The 14,999-nt window shown below is 30.6% G+C and overlaps 1 protein-coding gene across 1 annotated transcript in view; it reads left to right on the top strand.

Moving 5' to 3' along the window:
• Window positions 1-14,999, top strand: part of LOC148271718 (neuroligin-3-like) — a 49,164-nt gene that overhangs the window by 24,958 nt on the left and 9,207 nt on the right. The window lies entirely within an intron of this gene.

Here is a 14,999-nt window from a genome sequence, read left to right on the forward strand (position 1 = left end):
GTACATTTATAGTCAAGAAATGTATATGGTTCATATTTAGTAAAATGATTATTTGATATAAGCACACTCATATAATATAATGTTTGTACTATTTTAAGACCAAATAAAAAAAAAAACTTTCGTATGACGTATTGCACCGACTTAACTTAAAAAAAGTTTAAAACGACTTGAATGAACGCTGTTCATCTTTCTGCATTTAAAAAAACGGAACATTCGGGTGGGAATAGGACAGAACACTTACATTGGTCTCTTTATTACTCAGAGAATTTAGATTATGTGTAAGTACGGAAGCAACGCTTTCAGTGTTGTGTTTACATTGCTGTGTAAAGGACGCAACGCAGACAAACATATAGTGACCAGAAGCCGGTTTAATCAATTTTATTCTGATACAAATGGCATGTTTATTTTATTTTTTTAATAAACTAAGCTTACTTAGCTTTTTTAATAAATTTAACTTAGCCTTAAACTAACCAATTTAGCTTTATGATTTTTTTGTTCCGACTTATCGATAATCTTACGGACTTATATAAGTTAATGTCACTTTATAATTGAAATCAAAGATAATCTTAGTGACTTATTAAAGTTTGTGTCGTTTTGTAAATAAATGAAAACATGTGTTTAGGGACCTGATCTGACATAATACAAATTATGTCATTATCTCATTTATGAAAGTGCTTTTGTTTGTTATTTTATCAAACTCATAATGACTCATTAAATAAATGTCTTGTTTAAACTTATAATAATTTACATTTATCACTTTTTTTTCAAAGATTCATAGATGAAAGCATTTCGCATAATTTTTCATCTTTAGTGGTTATTTCGAAAAATACGAAATAATTGACGAAAGAATACGAAGGTGTCACAATTCACATTTTTCTTTTGCAATTTTCCAAAAAGTTGATTTTTTGAGTTGAGTTGTTTTTGTTCTAAAGGTGCAGTTTAATTTTTGCCGTTTTGTTTCACTTTTGGTGCTAATTTTTCAATTTCGAAAAAACGGACGAAACTTTTATTAACACCTAATACATTGGGCATTTTACTGAAACAACTCCATAGCTATTTTTAATTAAACAATACAATTTGTATCATGAGGTTTGCCGAAATTTTAAAGTTTTGATCTAAAAGTGTAGATAGCGTACGAAGCAAAAGTCCCGATAGATTTATTTTTTAATTTCACGTTTGCTGAGCGAATAATGGCCGTTAGGTCCAGAGCGGAAAGAATAGAAAGAATAAATCAGAGGATATAAATCGAATGACCAGAAACCGTTTGGAGGCGTTATCTTAGAATCACCGACGGCCTTTGAAAGGTCGTAAAGCGCGGATCCTGAACAGTTATATAACCCTGGAATGGTGACGGGTCGGTCAAAAATACCCACAAAACCATAGTATGACGAAAAGCAACAAATAATTCAAAGCAAATGAGGTATCACAAAAAAATCTACATATATTTTCATAAAAATAGTTTGATGGAATAATAATTGGGACTTGAATAAGTTCTCGATGTTTCTCGACAGATGGTCGGACAATACTACAGCCAAGTTCATCATAAAGCTCCACCATTAGGCTTGAAATCACAGTATATGTTATTCCGCTGAAATGTAAACAACACGTTTTTATTAAGTTAAACATGTCAAATTTTATGCCAAAAAAATTGAATTTTGCGGGTAATTTTAATGAATTACTTTTTTTTTTAAATCTGCAGCCATAACACATTAAATTCTCACGAAAACTTATCGTTGACCATGTTCTGTCAGAAACAAAATGCAAAGATAAGTTTCGACGCTTTAAAAATAATGCTTTTGATGTTGAAGATAAAGAACGCTCTGGAGCACGGAAAATGTTTGAAGACAAAGAATTGGCAGCATTACTCTATAAAGACCCATGTCAAATCTAAAATCGACTTGCAGAACCATTCAAAGTTGATCATACAACAGTTGTTGAACGTTTAAAAGCATTCATAATTATTGAAAATCAAGCGAATATATGGCTGTACGAATTGAAGCCGAAAGACGCCGAACAAAAAACAACGAAAACATATTCAAGTCCTAAAAACAAAATAGTTTTATATTGTGTCTAGGCGGAAAAAGAAGACAGTTCTAAGTGAAAATAAACCGGAACCCTAAACGAGTGTTTTTGACTTTCATATACAAAATGTTGGCGTCGGCATTGTTTGCCAATGTTTGGTATATTACTGCATTTATTATCGGAGTTGATGACATCAACCCTTTACTTGTTAAAAAGACTTAACTTCGCCTAATGATGTAGAATTGAAGAAAATAACAATGTCTTTTCTATAGGTTTTAACAGTTTTTATTTTGTTGGAATTATCCATTCATTATAAAATATTATCAAGAAGCCGGGTTGTGGTCATGGGCTAACATTGTAGACTCACCGATTAGAGATTCAAACCGTGCTTTATCATAACGTAACTCACAGATTTTATTTTATTATTGAAATGAAATACGAGTTTTACTAGAAATTACAAATTTGGTTTTACTAGTAACCGGTTTCATCATTTTTGCAACATTTTCGAGACTGGTATTTATGGTGTTTATTAAAAAATTGTGGATTAATGTATCACTAATTGTCTTCTACTTCTACAATAAATTGCAATAAACTTCCATTTAGAATTTCCACTAACAAACTTGAATCTTTTGTTCACAGTTATTTTCATCTTGTTGCAAAAGTCCATAAAATATTCATATTTTGGTAAATTATTCGTCCATTTCCAAAACAATATGACGATAGCGGGTTTAAAAAAAAAAACTCCGTTAAACTAAAAAAATGATTTTTAACCGTAAAGAAAGCGTCATTTACTCGATTATTTCAGTTAATGCCGGTGCAAAGCCAGCTACCTAGAATTAAATATTAAAACATGGAAAATAATGTATTTTTAATTGTATTATTAATATTTAAAGCATTAACTTTGTGGTCCAACATTTTCATATTATGTTATTGAATTTAATAAAGATACCGGTGTTAAAATTTTACACATAAATAATAAAGGACTGAAAGTAAATAATATGGATAATTTTCACTTAAAGAAGGCTTTGAAAAATAATGTCCCATTAATTATTAATCAAGTAACTTTCCAATATAGTCCATTATCCGATATTTCATTGTAATGGTCACCCTACCCATCCCCTCCCTTTTTCCTCCTTTTCTGATTGTTAATCCTTTTGAAATATTTGCTTCATAAGTCATTATCCCTCGGTGGTGGCGTAGTGAAGCATGTGTCTATCCTGCATGTCGATTTTATATTTTTGCAAATCTACTATGGTAAAGGTGTGTAGTGGTATTTGCATGTCGGTGTAGTGTTGTTGTCCTGACGAAGAGACGGGTTACTTTTCAAAACCGGTAGACAGATAAGTCGGTGAGTGGTTTTATACAAATTTTATTAACATAATATTATTTTTAATTGATTTGGATCTAGTAAAGTCTCTTAAGGACCTCGGAGTTATCATGGACTGTAAATTTACCTTTAATGAACATATTGATACTATGTTTCAAGTCACTAAAACTATTGGGTTTGGTTAGCATATACGAGTATCTAGCGACTTTACTAATATGTTAACGGTTAAAACACTATGTTGCTTACTTGTTCGTCCTCTTTTAGAATATGCATCCGTGATCTGGTATCCCTTCGATGTAGGCCGGATAAATCATATTAAATCGGTGCAACATCGTTTGCTAAGAAAATTAGCATAGATGATTGGCCTCGAGAGGGGAGACTACACTTACGGAGAAATGGAGTCAATGTTCAAAATCTCAAGTCTACAAAAACGTAGAAACAACATTGACTCCATATTTATGTTTAATTTACTGAATGGCCTAATTGATGAACCATCGTTACTGGAACAAGTGGCATTCAATGTTCCAATTCGCCGGTTGCGAAATAATAATGTGCTGTTCCTCGATCAACACAGCACAAACTATGCCTTGCATGCACTAATGTCCCGATTGTGTCGTATTGTAAACTCGAGACAAGATCTGGACTTTTTTGTGTAAGTCTTTATAGATTTAAAAAATCACTAAGATAGACCGGATCTTGTCTTAAGGTAGAAATTTTAATTTTTTTAGCCAGGCTTTAATTTTATTGAGTTGTATTTTATTTTATTAGTGCCTGTATTTATTAAAAGAAATTGTATTAACTATCGTAAGAATAGACTGCATAAGTCTGTCAAATAAATAAATAAATAATAAAAATCATATTTTTTCAAATGAAGTTTAAGTTCAACAATATTTTTTTTTTTTTTTGCCATTAAATGCCATGACAGCTGAAATTTTGTTATTTAAATCCAATTAAGATGAAAATATAAACAAAAAAAGAAGCAAAAAAATGATAAAGGACATCATTATAATACTTTCCTCCATTAGAGGGTTAACTTATCTGAGAAACCCGCTCTTGTTGAAAATGGGCAAAAAATGAAAGGAATGGAAGAAAAAGGTTTGGGGGATTATACTGGGGACGGACGAGCTTATCTGGAGCTTAAATGAAGCTTAGAAAGCTGGAAACACAGAATTCATCGGTTTCAATGCGTTTGACCACAAAAACTTCAAACTTAGTCTACTTTGTTCTTTATATAGAGTTTTAAAGTAAATCTTTTCGCAACATCTTCTCGCTCGCATTTCGGGTGTCCCGATGTTTCAAAGAACTTCGATATAACTTTGGGAGGTAACAAAGGTGGCTAACCCCATTGAAAACTTCACCATTTTTCTCATTGATACACTTAGTTATCCTTAACGCCTTACGCCTTACGCCTCTCCAAACGGTTGATAGAAAACATTTAATTAATACGCACAAAGCCTCTTAGGATAAAGGATTTTTGTTTCAGTGATTATAATAATGAAGTCAATTTAGATTCTTAGTTTTTCTGACGAATTTTTGCGGAATTTATAATGTGTTTGATCTATATTTTTTTTATGTCCGCCTAGTGGTTTAATTTTCGGTGAGTATGCCTACACACAAGAGGTCAAGAGTTCGATTCCATACACGGTTGACATGAAACATTAATTGGACAAGGTTTTTAAACGAAAATATTTCATAATTCCTGAATTGGCTTTTGAAGCGTAACTCTGATCATCTTACCTTCCAAACCATCCTCGAGGTGAAGTTAACAAAACAATTTTTGTTTTACTAGTAAATATTTGCCTTCTTGTAATTTACCGGATATTTTAATTTTTGGACTAATTTTCAACAAAATGGGAATTCAGTTGTGGTGGAGTAAGATAAAAGCAAAGTAAACGCGGTCGAAATGCGATCTCTTTGCTAAACACAACCGAAGGGCATGTATAACAAGATGTACGAATGTGGAAGCAGCTAGGGATATATTTTAATATAGACCCGGTGGTGGTTTTTTCTCTCTGTCCCTACGGAGGAATGGCGTGACAGTAGTAGTAGTATTCATTTAACCACTAGCAATTAAAAAATAAAATTGCTCAACAGATATTTCCGGCACAACGACCAATACGTTGGGGAGAGTGTGGATGGTTTGATCACGACGAGCATATAAATAGGCAAAATATTTTGGTCAAATATTAAAAAAAATATGTACGAGTATTTCGTATTTCTTTCTAATGGCAATTATATTATTGGTGATAAATGTCACTAAAAAGAGAACGCCATTTTGATTTCAGTTGGCTTGTAGATGCGGTTGATGATAATTTTGCAGTTTGTATAAAGAAAATCAGGTTGTTAAAAAACATTTCTAAAATACTCTTGGGTTGATCTATCTTCGCTGTAAAGGAGGCTCATAACGCAATATTTTACACATGTATAGTATTAACGTAAGTTATGTTATTGAAAAAATATTTCTTCATATTTATTCGGATTTTCAAAAAATATGACACCCCGTGGAGGCTTTGAACAGTATCGACAGGAAACTTTTGAACACTGTTTTAAACCTCCTCATAATGTTTGAATCCTCCCATTTGTTACAACATTAACTGGTTTTCTTAGTTCTAAAGCTATATAATGCCTTAAGGATACAAAAAAAGGCAACAGAGAGGAGATTTCAAAAGCTATCATGCAAAAGTCGATGAAAGATATGTTGTAAAAAATTACCGCTGAACGTAATAACATTAAGCACACTGCATTGTTCTACTGACTACAAAATAAGTATTTGCAGAAAGATAACTATCAAAAATTTAACACGCAACAATTTTACGTCAAAACGAAGACAATATTTTGAGTTTGGCCTAATTTTTGTCGACAAGATCTGGATTCAACCCCATAGGGAGCTTTTAAATTTCTTGAATGTTTGATGTCTCTGACTGACTTCGTACTAGGAATACTGGGCTGGGTGGTTGCATACATAATTCAAATATTCTGAATGAATTAGGTCTATTTGTCGCTGATAATTATCTTCGACAAAGGCCACACAGGTGGTTCTACCTACCACGAAGCAGAACCAACCTACCAATGGTTATGCTGGTATGTAGGGCAATCTTGTTATTCAATCTTATTGCTTCGGATGATGATATATTTCATGACAGTGGAATTTCTTTTAGGAAGGCAATTTCAAAATTGTAATACGTATGTTGTAAATTCGTCAGCCTTTTGGTGTTATGGTCAGTGAGTTTTTCCACCATTCAAGAGGTCTCGGATTTGATTCCCAACATGGTTGATTCGAAATATATTATTTAATATTTAAAAGGGTATTTTCACAAAATAATATTTCATATTCCAGGGACTATGAAATATTATTGTGTGAAGCGTAAGACTGATAATCTTACCTTCATGTAACCAAAATGATCAAGATGCACTGCGATTGGTGTACCAATGCAGTGTCTTATGTACCATTAGGTGTGGATAGGGAATGCATATGTATGTTCATTTTACATGACTTATTTTACTTTTTTCTTTTTAATGAAACTGATTTGTATATTTCGTAATGTTTAGAGAATGAATGTGATGCTCGGTTATTTTTTCAATGTAAATGAAGAGTAAATAAATGACATGAAATAATATTTACAAATTGCAACAGAGATGAAAAACGTTTTAGAGAAAAGAACATAAGTCTAGGCATTTAAAGGGCTTTTAACCTGTCATTTGCTGGTTTACCACTTTACAAACTGTGTAACATTGTCGGCCTCGTGGTGTAGTGGTCAGAGCGTTTGCCTACCGTGCAGAGGTCTTGGGTTTGATTCTCGACTTGGTTAACTTCAAATATTTATTTAGACATGTTTTTACACTAGAATATTTCAAAGTCCGTGGACTAGTACCTGAAGCGTAAGACTGATCATCTTATCTCCATGTTACAAAAATGATCAAGTTACCCTGCGGTTGGTGTACCAATGCAGTGCCCCATGGAAAGTTAATGATAATGATTATGCAACATTCATTATTCTGTCAATGTTTAAACTTCTGTATTCCTTCAATTCTTCATAAACATCAACGGGTTTTTCGGTTTTTTTTTCGGGTTTTTTTTGTATCAAGAAAAGTTTTTTAAAAGTATAGTAGTAGAATATCGGGATAAGGAGTAGAAAATATAAGTGATGACGAAGAACAGTATCACGAATGAACGGACAGTGTGCTGGCTGAAGTAAATGAGGGTAATGATGATAAGAATATGCCAGAATTTTTTTCTGAAAATGATTTCATACTGGTAAAATTTTTCACTAAGAAATCTCATGTTCAGATTATAAAAGGATTTTTGTGAATTTTGTAAAGAAACGTTAAGATGACAGATACTTTTTCCTAGAGACAAAAGATGTTTCCGTGGTTTCCTTTGAGGATATAACTTTAAAACTACCTCAACCTTGTGTTGCACAATCAATGCAAAAATATAATTTAATTTCCGAAGTGTAATTTTCATTCATTATATCTATATATATAAAAGGCAATGTTTAAATGGTTCTCCTCGATGGACTCGATAACTACCGGACCGATTTACGTGCGGTTTTCAGATAAATGTACGTATTTGCCGCGAGAAGGTTAAAAGCTCATAAAATATTTAATTTATTTGTTACAAAAAAAGTTAGGAGCGTAAATGTTTTTTTTATTCATCACCAGGGTTGCATTCGCCGAGAATGCGCATACAAAAAAAAGGATGAATGTTATTTTTTTCTGTATAAAAATGTTTACAGACAATATTCGTTTTTTTATGGATCCTAATCAAATTATTTCATTGAATTCCTTATAATTTCTACCCATTTATTTATTTTTACTGGATTTTTGGTTATCACAGTTATCACAGTTTTATTTGCTGTCTTTGGGCGGACGGTATACAGATATAACTTTTTTTATGAAAAACTTACCGATACAGAAAATTTTATTCTGATACTCTGTCTAAAAAAATTACGAAATAAGTTTAGTTTTAAGGTGCGGAAAATGGTACAGCGAAACGTCAATTTTTCTATTTTTACAAAAAGTCTGAAATGCAGTTGTCTTTTTCAAGACAGTGACAGGAAAACAAAGTTCAAACACTGATTTATCAAAATTCTCTGTCCTCACAAATTATGTAAGCCAAAACACAAAAATAATAATGTACACGTCCATATCTAATTTGGACTAAATACAATAACTGATATCAAACTTTTGATTGTGTTCATGTAATCTATTCAGCAAGAACTCAAATCTAGCAATAGCAAAGCATTGCCGGGTTCAGCTCGTATTATTTTATATATTTATTAATTTACACGCCCTACGGGCTTTTACATATATTAGAAATTACATTCATGTGCAGCAGTGAAACATAAGTATGTAAATTTAGTTAAAATTAAAGATAACATAAGAAAAGCTAAAAGATACAATAATAAGTAAAAATCAAGAAATGTACCAACATAAGTATAGGGTACATAGAAAAATATTGAATAAATTTACATGTGAAAACATACACACAAACATATAAGTTTATACATTATTATGGAGATACATGAGGAAAAAAAATAGTAAATAAAGAACAATATTAAGAAATTTTATACAAATTAATGTAAAACCTTTTGAATACTTAACCTATATTTATATAAAGACAGACAAAATATATCAACTTCACCATATTCGTTACCTAGCCGGTGTAGTCTAGGTATTGGTAAATTGTAATAATAATTTTGACTGCCAGGAGATTAAAAAAATAACGTTAGCTGCCGAGTATTTCGAACTGGTACTTTTAAGTTGATAACACTAGTTAATTCCGGGACGTCCAATACGCCATTTGCTATTTTATAGAAATTTAATAAATCATTCATAATTCTTCTTTTACAAATAATTGACATATTTAATGTACATAATAAATTATCGTAATCAATATTTTCAGTGGGTATATTAAGTTTGTAATTGATGAATCTAAGGAATTTGCGTTGTACTCTTTCTAACTTTAAAATATAAACATTGTAATAAGGTGACTAAATTGTTGAATTGAATTCTAAATTACTTCTAACCAAGGCAGTAAATAGCACTTTGAGGGTAGTGGAATTAAAATCCTTTATTTTATTTTATATATACAATAATTTTAGTACCGTGATAAGAACACGGTTATCAGCAGTAAATATATGTTATTATGGCTTGTTTAAAAATCAGTGATCCGAATTATTTACTAAAAAAATTAAGAACATTATTTACAAAACTCTTCTCAGACCGGTCGTTGCATATGGTGCCAAATGCGGGGTTATGACTACAAAAGTTAAAAACATGAAATAACCTTTTTTATTATTATATTTTTTTAAATAATTAAAAACTGTATTTGGTGCTGTCAACCGAAACGAAGTGTGAAAGAGACGGTTTAATCCTGAATAAAAGGCACTGTATGGCAAACCAAAAATTGCACAATCCATAAAAATAAGAAGTCAATAATAACTGGGCCATGTGCGCAAAATGAACCATAATTGTACCCCAAATAAGATTATTTATACCACTCCGGAAGGCAAAAGAAGCAGAGACAGACTAAAATTACGTTAGCTGGATAATGTGAAAAGTGACATTAGAGCAATTAGCCTGCCAAACTGGAAAAAAGCCTTAGGGTGCAGGGATGAATGGATACAAATTCTGGAAGAGGCCAGGGCCCACAACGGGTTATAGCGCCACTGATGATGTTGATAAATTCTTATTAATTTAATATGAATTTAAACAATTTTATTTAAAAATTAAAATATGTATTTTTCACATTCAAATTTGAAAAATAAAAGATTATGTTAATGACTTTTTCTTATATTTGGCATCTTATTATTTATTTTTACAGAATAAAAAACACAGTCTTTATGCGTCGTTTAAAGCCAACTTAACTTTGGTAAAAACCTTCCAAAGCCTAGGGTAGGTTTGAAACAAATTCGCCTATGTGTAGAAAGGTCAAAATGTTAAATTGGAATAAACACTGCTGGTCAAGCCCGTGGCCAGTATTAGTAATAAAAATATTAATATTTCTTATTAAATACTCAATATTTTGGAAAATATAAATATTGTTTAAACCTTCAACCCTCTCCTCTACCTCAAGAGCGCTTCATAAAGTTACGGTATCTACATACGTATTTAATACATTGACGAAAAATATTTCATTTGTAACATTCCAATCAAATAAATTTGACGGCGTCCATTAATTGCAAATAATTTTTCAAATGCTACAAATGAGTTATTTATACGTCTGTCTTTTCTCCTTCAAACATAAATCAATTCATATTATTTATTTGAAGGACATTTAATGTCACACGTTCTAACGTGTTTTATTTTCTACGATAAAAAGAGTCATGAAAAAAATTAAGTGCTTCTTTTATGAACGAAAACTAAGTACAGCTTAACAAAAAAAGGAAAAAAATGTTCGGTTTACTTTTATTAAAATAGTTTTTTATAGTATTTTCAACAGGCTTTATTGACAAAAGTAAAACTCTTTATTATAATTATATTTCATTGGAATTCTGGCACAAATTAGTTAATTTCAATTTTAGGAAAATAAGATTTCTTCATAACTGGTATCAAAAAATATTTGTTTTAAAAGTAAATACAAATTTGTTAAAATATTTTTTAATATTCAACTCCTAATTTTATTTTATTTGTTGATTTGGGACAATCTTTTAGTTTATTTTAAAACCATTACGGATTACGTTTATTTAACAAAACATGTTTTCTTTTTGAAATTCATGTTGTTTTGTGAGTGATAGTATTTTTATTATCTTTTGTAAATGTTGTCTGAATCTTTCGTTTGGTTTTGTCTGGTAGTTTATTGTATATTTTCCGTCCCTGGTTTATCAGTCTTGACTGTCCTTGTCTCGTTTTAGAATTTTGCGCATAACATTGTTCTGATATTCGCGTATTGCGTCAATGTAAACAACATTTTTTTTCAAATTTTAGTTTATCATCCACACTTACATTAGTGGCAAATTTAAAAAAAATAATTTTATGGTTGCTAGTTGAAAAAGTTAAATATTATTAAATTGTTTAGTTTGTTAAAAGAGTTTTTTAGTTGTTGTCAGATAAGAAAAGAGAGATCACATACTAACTTTATAAATTTCTTTGCTGTTTTTGTTTAGTTAGTATTTTTGTTAGTTACCAACTTGTCTCAGAAACCAGACGATTTGTTAGACATCTGTACAAATAAGTTTATAATATTTTTTATATGATTGCTGATATTTATCTATAACATTTATTACCATCATCATTACCTTTCTGCACCTAATGGTACATAGGGCATTGTATTGATACACCAATCACAGCGTATTGAAAAAAATTGTCACATGAGGATAAGATGCTCAGTCTAACGCTTCAGGTACCAGTCCAGGGACGATGAAGTATTCTGATGTGAAAATACCTTTTTAAATAAATATTACATATCGACCATGTCGGGAATCGAACCCGAGACCTCTTGCTTGGTAGGCAAACGTGCTGATCGTTACACCACGTAGCTGACATATAACATTTATGACCGAATCTTATCACTGGTGACCGACCAAAACAAGATTTTCAGCCGAAATTGAAAGTTTTTTAAGTAAATAAAAAGTATATTTTTAATATTTTCTCCAAATTTAATTTAAATAAAAAGTAACTTCAAAACGCCCTATTTAGGTTTTTTTAGAACCTTACGAGTTCCTTAAAATAAATGTTATTCAAAATAAATTGAAATTAAAGCATAAACTTCACGTGACAACTAACAACTCGAAAACCGAAACAAACTAAAGATCACAGGTAACAGATCACGCGGCCGCATCACGAGGCATAATATGCTACTGTTAAACCAAACGTAATTGGACACATCTCGATCCCAGGTTTTGGCTGAGCCTAAGTTACGGCCAATTTTTCGTTGAAACTAAACGCGGCCGAAACTCTTATTAGCCGACATTGGCCGAATCCGAAAATTGGTCGGTCACTAAAATTACAATTCTTAGATACAGAAACATATAGACAAAAAAAAATTGATTAGTTTTTTTATTTACAAATACCACATTCAAAAGATTTTCTACTCTCAGAAGTTATAAAAAAAAACTCTTTTGGGACCGTACCCACATGAAAAGAAAAAAAAAATGTGACACTACATAATATCAGTTAATACAATCAAAAATAGTATAAAACATAATATGAGAAACATAAAACACAATATTTGGCACTATCTATATAAAATAAATTAAAAACTATCACTATCAAAAAGATTTTAGTATCAGTTTTTTAATTGTGCCACGCTTGATTTCCTATTCGACTTTTCATTTTTTAGTTCATCAGTCCGATTTATAGACACTGACTGGATTCAACCCCCTAGGAAGCTGTAAATATCATTATAATATATTACAACAAAGACGAAAAACATTTAAGAGAAGAGAATACAGAAGTCTAGACATCTACATGGCTTATGACCTGCCATTGGCTGGTTCAAGAAAAAAAAAAAAAAATTAAATGTTTTCAGGCATTGTTAATTACGTAGGTAAATAAATTGAATCAGATGAACTTCAATATGAAAATCAGTAAAGGTTTCAGCTTTTTAACTTTACAAACATCAGCAGACGGAAGAATTAAAGGAATACAGGTGTTCAAATATAAGCATAATGGTGAATGTTACACAGTGTGTAAAGTAGCCAGCTAGTGACAAATCATAAACCCTGTATATGCCTAGACTTCTATATTCCCTTTTATTAGATGTTTTTCATCTCTGTTGTAATAGACTTAGCAACGTCAAATGAGGACAATGAAAACACGGTGTACAGTGTAAAAAAAAAACATGATTTACATAAAATACTTCAAGCTAAGCCATGCCAATCCACATCAGGCCAAGAGGCTTAATAAAAGGGGTGGCACAATACAGAACACCCGGACTTGACAAAAATCACATTACTATTTTGCGTTTATCTACTATTATATTTTAAGATTAATAAAAAAAATATTTATGTGATGTCTCGCCAATGATCACTTCTCTAAGACAAAGTTTTTTTACATTATCTTCATTTTCGCATCTAATGGTGTATAGAGAACTGTATTTGTACATCAATAGCAGAATATCTTAATCATTATTGTTACATGAAAATAATATGATCAGTCTTAGGGTTCAGAAGCCATTCCAGGGAAATTCATTTGCGAATATTCCTTCTAAAGATGTTTATTAATTTGAAAACCTAAAAAATACATTCATCAAAAATATTGAACACTTTCGGAACTTCGAAAGAAAAAAAAACTTCAATATAAAAAACATTAATTCAGTCCTATAAATATTATTAAGCGAGTTCTTATTAAAATCAATTTAAATACGTTCAGTGAACAGGGTAGCCAGCACAATGGTAGAAATATATTAAACAATAGGGTAACAGTAAACAAGGGTCGGTCCGATAGACCGTGTATTTCCACTCCAAAGCCTCAGGAAAGTTCCAACCATTACAGGGGCTTAAAGAACCATTAAGTTCGATAAATAGGACGAATGCACCGACTAGATAAAGTGGTAATGTGTTTGGTTAAAAGAGGAAGCCGGTATTGTAAAAAGAGAGCTTTATATGTGTACGTCGCGACCGTTTTTATCATAGATAAGAAATTGTTTTAATAATTTAAATATTTTTCGCTTTGATAGATATTTATTTATTTATTAATTTAAAATAACATATTTATACATATTCACCAATAAGTTATGGCTTTTTAGGCTTTACTTGAGCAAAGCCATAATAATGAACAACAACAAAATATAAAGTAAATAAAAATATATGTATTTTTTTCTTTGAAGCACTAACTTTGTGGTTATTCGTAATAACGAAATAAATAAAACAACTTTGATTTTAACCACATTTTTTTTCCACCGACCGGTTTTTAAGCTCAACAAGCTTTTTACTCAAGGTGTAATTAACTAAGATTGTTTACCTTGAGGATGCTTGTTGAGCTTGAAATTGGTCGGTGGAAAAAAAATGGTCGTTAAATACAGAGTTTTATTTATTTCATTAAATTAAAATGATTATTAGTTTCATAGAATACAATATAAAAACAAAAATAAAACAATCCAAATACAAGAACCAACATGAAATACTTTGATTATAATAATTTTGTATGATACAATATTAAAAATTACAATTATATTTTTAAAAATGCAATCAAAACAACAGAAATAACATTAAAACTTATAAAAGTAATTAAATATAAGTCATATTTATAAGTCACAAACATAAACTAGTAAACAGAATATTAATATAATTCAAATGAATAGAATATATGAAACAAAAATATAATTATTATAATAATATACTTATGGTATATAAAGTATAAATTAAAACCATAAATAAAGTAAGAAAATAAGTGTTTAAACGATATAAAAAATAGAACAAGATATCAAAAAATATTAAGTGGATACAAGGAAAAGTATAAGAAAGGGAGGAAAGCAAAAAGGAATACAATCGATTATTTCATTCAATAAATTAATGTTTGCGAGAATTTTTTTACTATTTCTGAACCTTAAACAACTTAGCAACCTCGTTCCCATCGATATGCAGCAGCCAATTGCAAATACTTCTCTTGAATACGTCAGCACTTGTACAACTTTTTATGCCTGCCGGAAGATGATTTAAAGAACTTGTTGCAACAATGATAGAGAATTTTTTAATTTAACATTAGA

This window comes from Micrasema longulum, unplaced genomic scaffold, assembly GCF_059751315.1.
Source record: "Micrasema longulum isolate JH-2025_06_02 unplaced genomic scaffold, ASM5975131v1 h1tg002700l, whole genome shotgun sequence".
NCBI lineage: Eukaryota > Metazoa > Arthropoda > Insecta > Trichoptera > Brachycentridae > Micrasema > Micrasema longulum.